Source organism: Pongo pygmaeus, chromosome 10 (genome assembly GCF_028885625.2).
Source record: "Pongo pygmaeus isolate AG05252 chromosome 10, NHGRI_mPonPyg2-v2.0_pri, whole genome shotgun sequence".
In the NCBI taxonomy this organism is placed as follows: domain Eukaryota; kingdom Metazoa; phylum Chordata; class Mammalia; order Primates; family Hominidae; genus Pongo; species Pongo pygmaeus.
This window is the reverse complement of record NC_072383.2, coordinates 125726591-125741442: the sequence shown is the minus strand read 5'-3', so window position 1 is coordinate 125741442 and position 14852 is coordinate 125726591. Positions and strand designations below refer to the sequence as shown.

Here is a 14852-nt window from a genome sequence, read left to right as displayed (position 1 = left end):
TTTCACTGTGTTTAGCCAGGATGGTCTCGCTCTGCTGACCTCGTGATTCGCCCGCCTCGGCCTCCCAAAGTGCTGGGATTACAGGCGTGAGCCACTGCGCCGGGCCGAGAAGACTGAACTTTCTTAAAGGCATTTGAAGCCACAGCCTAGTATCTACAAAAAAGAAATTAAACAAATATCTGGGTGTAGTAGTATATATCTGTAGTCCTGGCTACTCAGGAGGTTGAGGTGGGAGGATCACTGGAGACTAGGAGTTCCAGGCTGCATCAAGCTATGATCGTGCCACTAGACTGCATCCTGAGCAAGAGTGAGGCCCTCAATTTTAAAATATAAATTAAAAGAGATGTGAGGATATCATTAAACTATTTGACCTTCTCATTAGTTTTAAAAAAACAATAACACACAAACACAAATTTAAGTCTCAGATAATGTAAACTATTTTTTTCTTTGGGAAACATTAGATATAAAGTGAATATCTATCTTTGAAACACGGAATGCTGATTGTGAAAATATTAAGTTTATGGAACACTAGGTTAGAGTTCAGGGAAATGAGCATTGTTATTTAGAAATTGAGAGCTACATAGTAATTGACAGCAAACGCTTTAATGTGCTGTTGAATCAAGTAGTACTGAAATTTATAATAATTTTCATGAATAGAAGGTATTGTATATTCTGTTCAATGAATTATTTAGAGCCTAGAAATAATATCCTTTCTACAAACATAAAAGTAGTACCACCACTCAAGTCAATGTTTCAATGAGTTCTCTTTTAACCGGGCTAAATGCTTGCATTTGAAGGCTGTCCTGGTCAATATTTTACTTATTTTGGAAGAGCTGGCATTTCCTTTAGAGACACTGGCCTCTTTCTAATCAAAGTGGAGCACACAAGGTATATTGATGTTTGAGTTATAGATATTATAGTGTTCAATGAAATCACGGGACAGGATTAGTCATCTCTGCCATTGGCTGAGGGTTATTGTGAGCTGTGCTTGTGGGCTGGTGTCTGGCAGATGTTTCTTGGGGCCATAAACATCTTGGGGATGTAGACTTGGGGGCCATGAGGGCTCTCTAGCTGAGCCTTTACCTGTCCCACAGTGTGTGACATCCCCGTGCAATTCCACAGCGTGGAGAGTCCAGCTTTCAGCCACTCCGATGCCGGGTCACTGGAGAGTGTCCTGTGCTCTTGGCTCACCTGTGTGGACAGAGGTGTGTGCTGCTTTCCCACTCTCTGATGGGGACAAGGAGATTTTCCTGAGCCAGCCTTGCCTCAGGGTGGAAAAAGAACCTTTTTTTCAGGGGATGAGACCGACAAGGGCTGCAGGCTCCGTGAGTTCTCCTTGGTGTGTGTATTTGTGTATGACCATAACTATGGATCTTATTGGGGTGAACAAGCACACTGTATTTCCAGATTCACCCCACTCCATGGGGACTTTAACTGACATCTGTCATAATTTACATTCACAGAACTTACAGAACTGGGACTACCATACAGCTAAGAAAGTCAAAGTTGCTATTCAAGGGGAAGTGCAAACACAAAATGAGGGAAACTGATGTATTTAGTGTCTACATTTTACAAATGGATGCTTTTCATAATATGAAAATACTGCACCATAAGATTGCCAGTCACAACATCATGGCTATGATGAAAATGTGAGTTCACAGCACAGTGCAGATCTTGCAGTTGGCTAATAGAACGTGACTTTTAAAGCGGTTTAATAAGTGTCAATCTTATTTTTTTCCAGGATCCCAGTGGATTTGTTATGGTGAGAAAGCTTCACTCGGAGACAAAGCCAAAACCTTCCTCCCAGACTCCCTTGGATGTAGGGGGAAGGAAACTGGCTGTCCAGGCATCTGAGCCACATCTACGCACCACATGAGAGAGCCTGCGCAACGTTGCCTTAGAGATGGAGAGCATTGCTTCAGAATCAGGGAAGCCTGAATTTCACCCCTGGGGCTGCCCCTTGTGATCTTGAGTAAGTTACATTCTACAAGGCTCCATTTCATTTTCTGTAATTTGGGATTAATAATATAATCTATTTCCTAGGACAGTTGAGTGAATCAATTAGATAATATATGTAAAGTAGTTAGCACTAAGTTCTGGACTGAATGTAGATGTTGTTCAATTAATGGTGACTACTTGGCCAGGTGCAGTGGCTCACGCCTGTAATCCCAGCACTTTGGGAGGCTGAGGTGGGCAGATCGCTTGAGGTCAGGAGTTTGAGACCAGCCTGGCAAATGTGGTGAAACCCCATCTCTACTAAAAATACAAAACTTAGCTGGGTGTGGTGGTGCACGCCTGTAATCCCAGCTACTCAGGAGGCTGAGGCAGGAGAATTGCTTGAACTCTGGAGGCAAAGGTTGCAGTGAGCCGAGATCACACTACTGCACTCTAGCCTGGGTGACAAAGCAAGACTGCGTCTCAAAAAAAAAAAAAAAGTGGTGACTACTGTTATTAGCAAAATAATATAAAATTATGCAAACAATACTGTTATTAATAATGATACTGTTATAATAATTACTATTATTATTAAATGTTGGCTTTATTGCAGCAACCTTGCTGAGGATCTCTGAATGACAAAACTTTTTTAGAATCATTTAAAGGTGCTTAAAGGTGCTTAAAGGTGCTAGTACCTTGCTGTTCCTGGATACAGATTTTAGTGCCAACTTGTAATATGGGCTTATAGAATTAAAAATTGCAGCTTATCATTCATATTATGCTTTAAAAGTGTTTTAGATGAATCAACATCATATTGTAATTATCTACTTAAAATACATCCAAACTTTTATACATGTTATTACCCAACACTAAACTAAATGAGCAATTCGCATGATTGCAAAAGTGGAAAACAAACATTCCGATCAAAATCAGAACATAGTGTTTGCATATATATATTTAAACAGCTTTATTGAAATATAATTAACATACTACACAATTCACAATTCAGTGTTTGCAAGTATATTCACAGACTCGTGCAACCATCACCACAATCAATTTTAGAACATTTTTATTGCTCAGAAAAGAAATCCTGTACCCAATTATCATTCAGTGCCCATGACTCCCTCCTCCCAGGCCCTGGCAACCACTTAGCTTCATTCTGCCTCTGGACTTACCTATTCTGGACTTTTCATATACGTAGAATCATAGGCCAGGTGTGATGGCTCACGTATGTAATCCAAGTACTATGGGAGGCTGAGGCAGGAGGGTATCTTGAGCCCAGGAGATTGAGACCATCCTGGGCAATACAGTAAGGCCATGTCTCTACCAAAAAAAAAAAAAAAAATTAGCCAGTTGTGGTGGTGAACGCCTATAGTTCCAGCTACTCAGGAGGCAGAGGTGGGAGGATCACTTGAGCCCAGGAAGTGGAGGTTGCGGTGAGCCATGATCCTACCACTGCACTCCAGCCTGGGTGACAAAGCGAGACCTTGTCTCAAAAAAAACAAAAAACAAAAAGAATCGTATAATGTGTAATGTGATAGAAGAATAATGGACCCCAGAGTAATGTGATAGAAGAATAATGGACCCCAGAGATGCCCACAGCTGAATCTCTGGAATTTGTAAATACATATTACTTTACATAGCAAGAAGGGATTTTGTAGTTGTGATTAAGTATCTTGAGCTTGGGAGATGATCCTAGATCACCCAGGCACATCCTATGTAATCATAAGGGACCTTATAAAAGGGAGGCAAGAGGGTCAAAGTCAAAGAGGAAGAAGGTGAGATGAAGGAAGCAGGGATTAGAGCAATGTGTCCACAAGCCTGGGATTCCCCACAGCCTCTGGAAACTGGGAGAGACAAGCTACAGAGTCTGCCTTGGGATCCTTGAAAAATAACCGATCCTGACAAATGTTTGGTTTTAGCTCCTTAAAACTGAATTCTGAGTTCTAGAAATGAAAGAGAATAATTTTGTGTTGTTTAAATCATGACATTTGTGATAATATATTACAAAAGGAAACTAATACATGTGGTCATTTGACTGATTTCTTTTTTTTTTTTTTTCCAGATGGAGTCTTGCTCTGTTGCCCAGGCTGGAGTGCAATGGCACAATCTCGGCTCACTGCAACCTCCGCCTCCCGGGTTCAAGCAGTTCTCCTGCCTTGGCCTCCCGAGTAGCTGGGACTACTGGCACGTGCCACCATGCCCATCTGATTTTTTTTTGTATTTTTAGTAGAGACAGGGTTTCACCATGTTAGCCAGGATGGCCTTGATCTCTTGACCTCATGATCCACCTGCTGCTTTGGCCTCCCAAAGTGCGGGAATTACAGGCGTGAGCCACCACTGCACCTGGCCTCGACTGATTTCTTTCACTGAGTGTAATATTTCCAAAGTTCATTCATGTAGTATGTCCTTCATGTACTTCATTTCTTTTTCATGGCTTAGTAATATTCCATTGTATGGATGTACAACATTTGGCTTATCCATTCTTCAGTTGACAGACAGTTGGCTTGTTTCCACTTTTGACTATTCTGAATAATGCTGCCATGAATGAATATTCATAGACAAGTTTTACATATGTTTTCACTTCTCTTGGGTATACAGCAATAAATATTAGGTTGGTGCAAAAGTAATTGTGGCTTTTTACCATTATTTTTAGTAATGGTAAAATAATAATGGGTGTAAATCAGAGTCACAGAAAGCTACAAAAAAAATCCTATTGCATAATTTGAAGATAAACACACCAAGCTTTCAGTTTGATTGAAAGATTTAACCATTGCTTTTAATAGTAAAAACTGCAATTCCTTTTGTACCAACCTAATACGATGGTATGTACATATAATTCTATTTTAACATTTGAGGAACTGACAAACTCTTCTCCACAGCTGTTAGGCCAGTATACAACAAAACGAGCAAAATATAAGGTTCTAATTTCTAACATTCTCATTAACAAGTGTTATTTATTTATTTGTTTATTCATTTATTTATTTTTATAACCATCTTAGTAACTGTGAAGTGGTATCTCACTGTGGTTTTGACTTGGATTTCCCTAATGATTGATGATATTGAACTTCTTTTTATGTGCTTATTGGCCATTTGTATATTTTATTTGAATAAATATTTATTCAAGTCATTGACACTTTTAATTGGGTAACTGATATTTTTAATTTTAATTTATAAGAGTTATTTCCATGTTCTGGATACTAGACCTTATCTGATATAAACCCTGCAAATATTCTCTAGCTTATCTTTTCACCTTTTTTATTGTTTTTTTATTTTATTTTATTATTTATTTATTTTTTTGAGATGGAGTCTCGCTCTGTCGCCCTGGAGTGCAGTGGCATGATCTTGGCTCACTGCAAGCTCTGCCTCCCGGGTTCATGCCATTCTCCTGCCTCAGCCTCCTGAGTAGCTGGGACCAAAGGCGCCCGCCACCACGCCCGGCTAATTTTTTGTATTTTGTTTAGTAGAGACGGTGTTTCACCGTGTTAGCCAGGATGGTCTTGATCTCCTGACCTTGTGATCCACCTACCTCGGCCTCCCAAAGTGCTGGGATTACAGGTGTGAGCCACCATGCCTGGCCTGTTTTTTTTTTTTTTTTTTTGATACAGAAAAGTTTTTTTGATAAGTCCAATTTATTTATTTATTGGTTTCTTCTGTTTTCGGTGTTAAGTCTTAAAACCACTGCCTATTCTAAGATCATGAAGATTTACAGTTATGCTTCCTTCCAAAACTTTCGTAGCTTTAGCTTTTACATATACACATAAAATTAACATATAATCCAGTAAGTCTACTCCTAGTTGTATACCCAGAGGAATTAAAAACAAGTCCGTAAGTAGGTGCATGTGCTTTATACTTATAGCAGCAATAATGGAAAGAAACCTGGAAACAACCCAAATGTTCATCAGTGGATGAATGAATAAGCACATTGTGTTATATCCATACAATGGAATATTACTGAGCCTTGAAAAGGAGTGAGATGTTGTAATACATAGCAACATGGATAAACCTTGAAAAGAGGATACCGAGTGAAGGAAGCCAGAAACAAATGGTAACATAATGTACAATTCTATTTATATCAAACATCCGGGTAGATAAATCCATAGAGGCAGAATGCAGACAGAGGTTTTTAAGAGTTGGAGCGTGGGAGCAATTGAAATAAGTTACTTAATGGGTAAATGGTTTACTTTGAAATAATGAAACTGTTTTGGAACTAGATAGAAAGGGTGGTTTCACAATATTATGAATATATAAATGCCACTGAGTCTTTCACTTTAAAATGGTTAATCATACGATATGTGAACTTCCACTCAGAAATTACTATAAAGTTACATTTTGGGGTTTATTTTTCTTCTGATATTGCATAAGGACTATGAAATTTTGTCAGCCTGAATTTCTTGATAGCTACAATAGATTTAATAAAAGATTACACATATATTCAGCATCCTGGGGTCACCAAGAACCATAGGCATGCAATAACAAGTAAAACATGGGTCTCTTTGATGAGAACTTCATGGTCCACAGAGGATACACGGGCATGAGAGGATGGAGGCAGAATGTGCTCAGTACCACGAGAGACACATGAGCACAGTGTTTTAAGGGTTTGGATAGAGACAGACACCGGTGTCCTGCAGGGAAGACTTCAGGAGGTGATGTTGGATAAGACCTTGGGGAAATAGAAAGCTTTACCAGCATGTGAAGGCTCATGTGGAGGTTCCAGGTGTGGGGGACTTAGCAAAGACAAGGATGTGGGAAGCACATGGCATTGAGAAGAGCGTACAGCTTCTATTGACTGAAGGAAAGAGCAAATGTTCAGCAGTGAGTCCCAGGTCTCAACACATGATGGACATGTTCTCAAGCTTTTGCAAACCTGCATACAACTTGTTTATAAGGGAAGACCCTCCTATTCAGACTATACCCCTGAATGTTAATTAAAGTGAGGACTCACAAAAAGTGGTACATATTTATCTCAGGCATTTTATTTTAACTTAAACTATATAAATGTTACCGATTTCCCTTCCCTTTCCTGTAAGTCCGTAGCAATCACTCATGGAGCCCTTATCACATTGCCAGCATCCCACGTGAGGACACCACAGCAAAGGCCTGCCAGCCTGTGCACAGGTGCCATCTGGAAGTAGGGGGAGATAATACCTGGGAGGCGGCATTCCTAAATGAATGGGGAATGGGGGTTGGTGGATAAATGCTTCCAGCTGTCCATTCCTTGGTTGAGAAATTCTGATATGTGTTCCATACAGCCACTAAAAATCCGAGTTTCCCAGTGTTCACAAGCACAAAAAACAACCACATGGCCTCTTCCCCTCTGTATCCTGCTCTTTCCTCTCCTTAAACCTACTCTCAGTGACACTTCTGGAAACACCTCCCAAATCACCAACCTCCACCAAGATTTTAACTCAGGTTTTATATCAGGGAACCAAACCATGACAAGGCATGGAAATTTTTCTCTAGCCTGGCATGCTGATTGGAGTTCTCCATCTTCTTTCTTGCATAAAATATATCTATCACTCATCTGCTGTAATAATCAGCTTTAAATAAACTGGAGCAAAACCTAAAGACACTCGAGAAGCAACCAGGATAGAGAGTCCATGGATGCTTTTATCATTTGTTTCTAAAATTGAATGCTGTTTTCTTTACTCCCAATTTTACAGTCTTTCATTTCAGCAATTTATATTTATCCAGACTTCCCAGTGTATCCAAGGAAGTTTTCATAGAAATAACATCTCTCATTCTTTTCGCCAGTTAAGTAATATTTAATTATACTACTCAATTGCAATAACAACTAGTCAATCCAAAATGAATCTGCTAAAAGCCTGCTAAAAGTCTGGAGTCAAATGTAAAGTATATTGGAGTTAGTTGTCTTTGTTAGGGGGGCATAAAGGACGTCAATTTAATTTTCCAAGATCCAGGTGATAATAAATGAATTATGGGGGAAGAAACAGACTATAGATGAACAAGAGATTGAAGAGCCAGGTTCAATATATATACATGTAGTCAACATATATATTATATTTTAATTAATATATAATATGTTTGTGTATATGTATATACACATATGTGTTTACACAGGCATACACACAGAAACCTAAAAGCATCTTAAACAATTTTGATGTTATCAGATTGTATATGCCGTTCACATGTTAAACCTCAAAATCTCACTGTGCATATTAAAGACATAAACTGACACGTAGAATGAGTGCAGTCTACATTCAAAAAAGAGTCTCGGAAATACGAATCGTGTTAAACCTGGAGCCCATTTTGCGCAAACTATGCAAACACTCAGTATGACTCTTGCACCACCGGAATATAGATGAGCCCACACTCAATTTTACCAGAGGCTTAAGATGACTGGACAGTTTAATTAGACAGGAAGAAACTGTCTATTTTTTTCAAAGTGAGAAATTGAGAATCCGTTTATTGTCTGGATAGGAATGCTAATGTATAGTTAAACAATTCCTAATAATGAGAAGTACAAACAATAGGACATTTATCAGCCTTTGTCCTTTATTATAAAATCAAACCTACTGAATGTTACACACAGTCTTCTAGCGCAGACTTTCAGCTAAATGTAGGGGGGCGGGGGAAAGAAAGAAAAAGTTTTCCTGGTTGAATGTATTGAAAATGTTTATCCCTACCATTCTTCCTCTTTATCTAGGGTCAGTTAGTCTCACAGAATATTCACATTGGAAATGAGAATGCCAACAGAATAAAACATAAAACTGAGATTTTGGGGCATTTAGTAAGTTCAAATATATCACCATTGAAAATATGAGTGCAATAGAAACCTGGAGCTCCTTCTAGCAATTGACTCAATCTATTTGGCTTGAATTTAGGTCATGATGAATAACAATTGTAAATTAATGATATTGACAACATAATTGTTTTGCCACGCTTTGAAGTACCATTGAGATGTAGAAATATGTTTCCTAATGGTGTGCACTGCCAATAGCATCAGTGAGCTGTCAGAGGGAGGCCAACATAATTTGGATTTGATACATTCATGGGCAAGAGAACTATGTGCTTAGAATTAAGGATAAGGTAAGATAACGTAAGACAGAGCAGATATTTCTGTTTTTATTTCTTCTTGTCTTTTTTAGTACCTCTTTCTCTTCTTAAGAGCACCCCAATTTATTTGTGTGTGAGAGAGAATTTAAGACAGCTCCTACTCTCCAGTGTTTAAAAACTGGGTAAAAATCCCTAACTAAACCAACAAGGTACCTCTTTCTGAGCAGAAAGACAAATTGCTTGATGATGTTTCAAGTTCCATTCTCTCAAGGTCCCTTTCATTTTTCCAGATGGCTCCTGACAAGAGGCTGCTGGGGAGGTTCCTGTTCCCTGCCTTCCAGGACTGCCGTGGATTGCCCATTGATGGGTCAAAATCCAGCTACCTGGTAATTCAATGAGTCCCTAGTGTGCATCCAATAAATTATCTTCTGTTTAAATTAGAACAAACTGTTTTTAATCTGTGTGCTAAGAATCTCATTAAATGCATCATAAATTTCAAAATCAAAAAGTAAATAAAACATTTATCTATCGAGTACTGAAGTTTGCCTGGGTGCTTTTAAGTGTATGTGGAATCCATGCCTTCAAAACTCAATAATTTTTCTTCTCCAATAATCCATACAGCAATTATTCCCCCCCAAAGTTAATTAACATCCTGTGATCATATTTTTGGTGAGTGCTCCATAGGTTCATCGACTGAAGAAATAGATGTACTTGAAGAGATGTCAGTGAAGATAAAAAAGGCAGGGGAGAAATTTTGTACCAAAATACAGACATAATGGCTAATTACCTTTTTTTAAACTCTACAAAAAAAAAAAAAGAAATAAAACTTTTAGCTCAATACTCCACACACAATTCTTACCATGAACTGCACAGCACACTAAACAGAGTATTTTAAACATGCGCCAAAATCTAGATATTTCAATTCACTTATATACTGTCTCTCTAAACTCTCTAAATCTGCCTGCCCACTAAAACTGGATTCCCATTTTCCCTCATCTAGTGTTGTCCCTTAGACATGGTGTCCCAGGCCACTTTAGCAAAATAATATAAGCAGAAATGGCATGTATCACATTGAAGCAGAATGCTTCAAATACAGCTTCATCTTCTCTAGTTAATCATTCTCTTTCTCCGGACTTGATTCAGACAAATATGGTCACTGTGGAAGCCACATGTAGAAGGTTGTGGAATCACAAAACACAAAGGGCTGAGTTTCTCATGGCCACTTAGAGGAGGGCTATATGTGATCAAGAACAATTGCTTTGGTATTAGAAGTCATAGACATAAAAGAAATAAACTCCTATCAAGTTTGAGCTATTCTGTATCTTTGGATTTGTTTGTTACAGCAGTCAGCGTAACCTTAAGTGAGAGGGAGAGAATGCTGCACTGCAGACGTTTGCACAGTTTGTGTGACATAGGCCTGAAGATATACATTTCTTTCATTCATTCAATAAATAGTTATAAAGATTCTACTCTATGCTAGATAGTCTGCAAAAGCTGTTGATAAAATGCAGCTTATTATTTTTGGAGCATATCATGTATTAATCTTCTTGGTTTCAGAGTCACTTTATAATCTTAAAATTTATTGGTGACCCTGAAGGTCTTTTGTTTCTGTGTATTATATGTGTATTTGCATTTACTATATTAATCATTGAAACTAAACTTTTAAAAAATATTCATGCATTCATTTAAGACAATATAAATATATCATAGGTTAACACAAATTTTTTTTATGAAAATGACTATACTCTCCAAACCAAAATGTATGGGGATTTTACATTTTTGCAAATATGTTCAATGTCTTAGAAAAGACAGCTGAATTCTCAGATCTGCTTCTTCATTTACTGTGTTATGACAGCTTGCTTTGATTGAAGTATACTAAAAATATAAAGCCCTCCTCAGATGGAAAAATAGAATTCAAAAAACCTATTCAGATAAATGTAGCTATTCTTCTTTGATACTATACCCAAAATCAACACGTTTCATTTAAAAATTATTAGGTGTATTATGGATTTGAAATTATATCAATATGCATTTCCTACTGTGCTATATTAAAAGCCATTGGTATCTCTTGCATATTGAATAGTTCTTTTAGCTGTGTTGGATTTTGTAACATGATGCATTAATCATTTGAAAGAGTTTGGTTCACTGTTTCTTCAGATCTTTTCTTTTTCACAATATATTTTTAAAAATCATATTTATTCATGTGATCTCATTAGCAGTCTTGAGTATTGAAAACATATTAAGCTTGTGATGATAGATAGAAAGTTTCAAAAATTATTATTGTTACTTGAAATCTCAGATTTTATCTTGGGTAACAAATGTTATCAGTTTCCCCCTGCCCTTGAAGTGACAAGCAGCTCACTTGATTCATATTTGAGAAAATGTCTGCCAAATTCCAAAATCTGAATAACTCACAGTTTGTCAGTTTGTCTTTCATACAAAAAAAGGACTTCCATGAACTTTTTTTTTTTTTTAGCTAAGAACTCAAACAATAACATAATTCTTTTTTTTTTTTTTTTGAGACGGAGTCTCCCTCTGTCTCCAGGCTGGAGTGCAGTGGCACGATCTCGGCTCACTGCAAGCTCTGCCTCTTGGGTTCACACCATTCTCCTGCCTCAGCCTCCCGAGTAGCTGGGACTACAGGCGCCCGCCACCACACCCGGCTAATTTTTTAATTTTTTTTTATTTTTAGTAGAGACGGGGTTTCACCATGTTAGCCAGGATGGTCTCAATCTGACCTCGTGATCTGCCCGCCTCGGCCTCCCAAAGTGCTGGGATTACAGGCATGAGCCACCGCGCCCGGCCACAGAATTCGTTTTTTAATGATAAACATTATACTCCAATATGCAGTAGAAGTGCTTTATGCTTTATACTATCTTCTTATGTCCTGACACAAAATACTTAGAGATGTATGCTCAAGTGCTGAGATTTAATAAAATTGATGATCTTTCCTTTATCAGAAGGTTTAGTTGTGATGTCAGGGAATCTCACAGTGACCACCAGAGCCTTTCCATCCCACTGCCTTGATCTATGCTAAGGCACCTGCAGTATCACCCCCTGCCATTTTCCTCCTTTAGGGCAAGCATCGACGCACTAGCTCCAGAATAAACCATGAGTACAACGTTTTCCAACATTTCTGTATTTGAGTACCACTGCATTTTCATCACGTAAAAGACATCTTTGATGGCTACTTAGTGCTCATGCCAGATAAAAATAGCAAGCCCAGGTGAACTTAGGGACTCATCCATTTTTATCTTTTTAATTCTTTCATTTTTTATGAATTATGAGTTTATTATAAAAGAGGGAGATGGAAATTATTTAACTGATGAGAGATTTCAGAACTTCAGTGGAGTGGGCAGCTTCATGTGGATGTCATTTCAATAGTGATTTATTTCAGTCTAAATACTTTCCAAGAATGTTATTATCTCTAAAGAAGAAAGAATCCTTGTCATCTAGAACGACTTTGATGCCTCTGTATTCTGGGAGAAGAACTTTATCTCCAACTTTTACACTAACTGGTTGAATATCTCCACCCTTTCCTTTAGAGCCCAATCCAATAGCTATGCCTGTTGCTTGCACGACAGGTTCCTTGAGATTTTTCTGGAGGCTTAACGCCTCCTTTGGTTACAGTTTTGGTGGGACTCTTTTTGACCAATACTCATCAAAGAGTGGAAGGAACTTTCTTTTTTTTTTTGAGATGGAGTTTCGCTCTCATTGCCCAGGCTGGGAAACAATGGCGCGATCTTGGCTCACTGCAACCTCCACCTCCTGGGTTCAAGCGATTCCCCTGCCTCAGCCTCCTGAGTAGCTGGGATTACAGGTAACTGCCACCAAGCCTGGCTAATTTTTTTTGTAATTTTAGTAGAGGTGGGGTTTCACCATATTGTCCAGGCTGGTCTTGAACTCCTGACCTCAAATGATCCCCCCGCCTCGGCCTTCCAAAGCGCTGAGATTACAGTCATGAGCCACGGCGCCCAGCCGAGTGGAAGGAACTTTCTAAAGGCTGGTCCTGCCATCACTCCTGGTTCCACAGCTCATCCTCATCCATTTTCAAAGCAAACATATGATGCCGCCTATGAGATATTAACTCAGTCTTCATGTTGACAGCTAAGTCTTTCTGTCAGTGGGATACTGTATCATGGGAAAGTGGAGGTTCTGTCATTTGTTTTCTAGAGTTTCACCTGGGAGAAATCCAGCCATGCCAACCCTACAGAGCTCTGACATTCCCTTGCCTACTGTGTACACCTCTTCAGTCGATACCACATCATAATTTACCCTTCAAAGCATCATGTTTGTTCTTCCCTTCTAATTTGAAAAACAGCAACAAAGAAGTTGTGACTTTAATGAGCACATATTAGTGTGCATATTGGTGCAAAAGTTATTGCAGTAATAACTTCAGCAAAAATAATCAATGCCTTCTTTCAACTTGAAAAGATTAATCACAAAATGATACTGAAGTCTATCTTACACCATATTATTATTTGAGATGTTCTCTTAAATACGATACAAAAAATTAACACTTATTAAGTAAAGGGGAATATATATTTTTTCCTATTTTATTTACCATGTAATTCCACCTAGATTGAAAATTTTATTTTATTTTTTTAATTGACAAATAATAATTATACATTTTAATGGGGTATCTAAGAATGTTTCTATATATACACAACACAGAGTGATCAGATCACAATGACCAGCATATCCATTTTCTCAAACACTTACTCATTTTGTTGGGAATGTTTAATATCCTCCTTCTAGCTATTTGAAACTACATAATTTTTTTTTAAGGTAAAGCTGTTGTATTAAATGTCTGTTCTTCAAGGACTGGGAGAATGACATAACAAGCTTGAGCAACATGTGTAAACACATGTGAAATGTGGTTTGATTTCAGTAGTTTACTAGGAGAAAAAGCTGTGCAAGAGGCCGGCCACACTTTCCTGCTTCCCCGGGGCTCAGGGTTAGAACTAGGAGAGGCATACAGATGTTAATCAAGGTTCAACACTCAAGTCATGTAAACGTAGTTAGTCATTGGGCCCTCAGTTTCCAAAAGAGCTAGGCACTTCTAATGGCTTCCGCCCTTCACCCAAGCCCTGTGCCTCCCTTCTCAAAGGGGGCAACTCCCGCCAAGCCCAGCTGATCCAGGGAAACTGTATAATACCTTATTAACTATATTCATGCTGCAGTCATACAGAACAGTAGAACTTATTTCTCCAAGCTAGCTATAATTTTGTATTCCTTTTTTTTTTTTTTTTTTTTGAAATGGAGTCTCAATCTGTCGCTCAGGCAAGAAGGCAGTGGCACGATCTCAGCTCACTATAGCCTCTGCCTCCTGGGTTCAAGCAATTCTCCTGCCGCAGCTTCCTGAGTAGCTGGGATTATAGGTGCCCACCACCATACCTGGCTAATTTTTGTATTTTTAGCAAAGACAGGGCTTCACTATGTTGGCCAGGCTGGTCTTGAAGTCCTTTAACAAATGTCACCTTCTCCCTCCCTTTCTCCTCTATTTCCTAGACTCAAGATTTTTTTGAGCAGATTTCTCCCTTTCATGAGATAGACAACTATTTCAGCAGTCATTTTTAATTTTTTCAGCATTTTTATGTAGATAATGCTGTTTTAGCTTGAGAAAGCCAGTCTTCAGATCTTACTTTTGAAGTTCTATCCATCTTTAAACAAAGAAAACCATATTTTAAATAATATTCTGATATTTTAGGATAAAATCCTATTGAATGGTAAAATTGCAGATTTGGAAAAACTAAAACTGTGTCAGTTTTTGAAAAGCAAGTATCATTTCAAAGCTAGATAATAGGGTATCTCTTGTGTTTTTTCACAGGCTCAAGGAAAACTCTGTGTCTTCAAAATAATGTCTTATTGAATGATAATGAGGTTCCAACATTCCGCAG

The 14852-nt window shown here is 38.3% G+C and overlaps 1 pseudogene; it reads right to left on the bottom strand.

Annotated features, from left to right (window-relative positions):
* Positions 1–12345: 12345 nt before the first annotated feature.
* On the bottom strand, positions 12346–12968 carry LOC129010484 (10 kDa heat shock protein, mitochondrial-like; annotated as a pseudogene).
* Positions 12969–14852: the final 1884 nt, after the last annotated feature.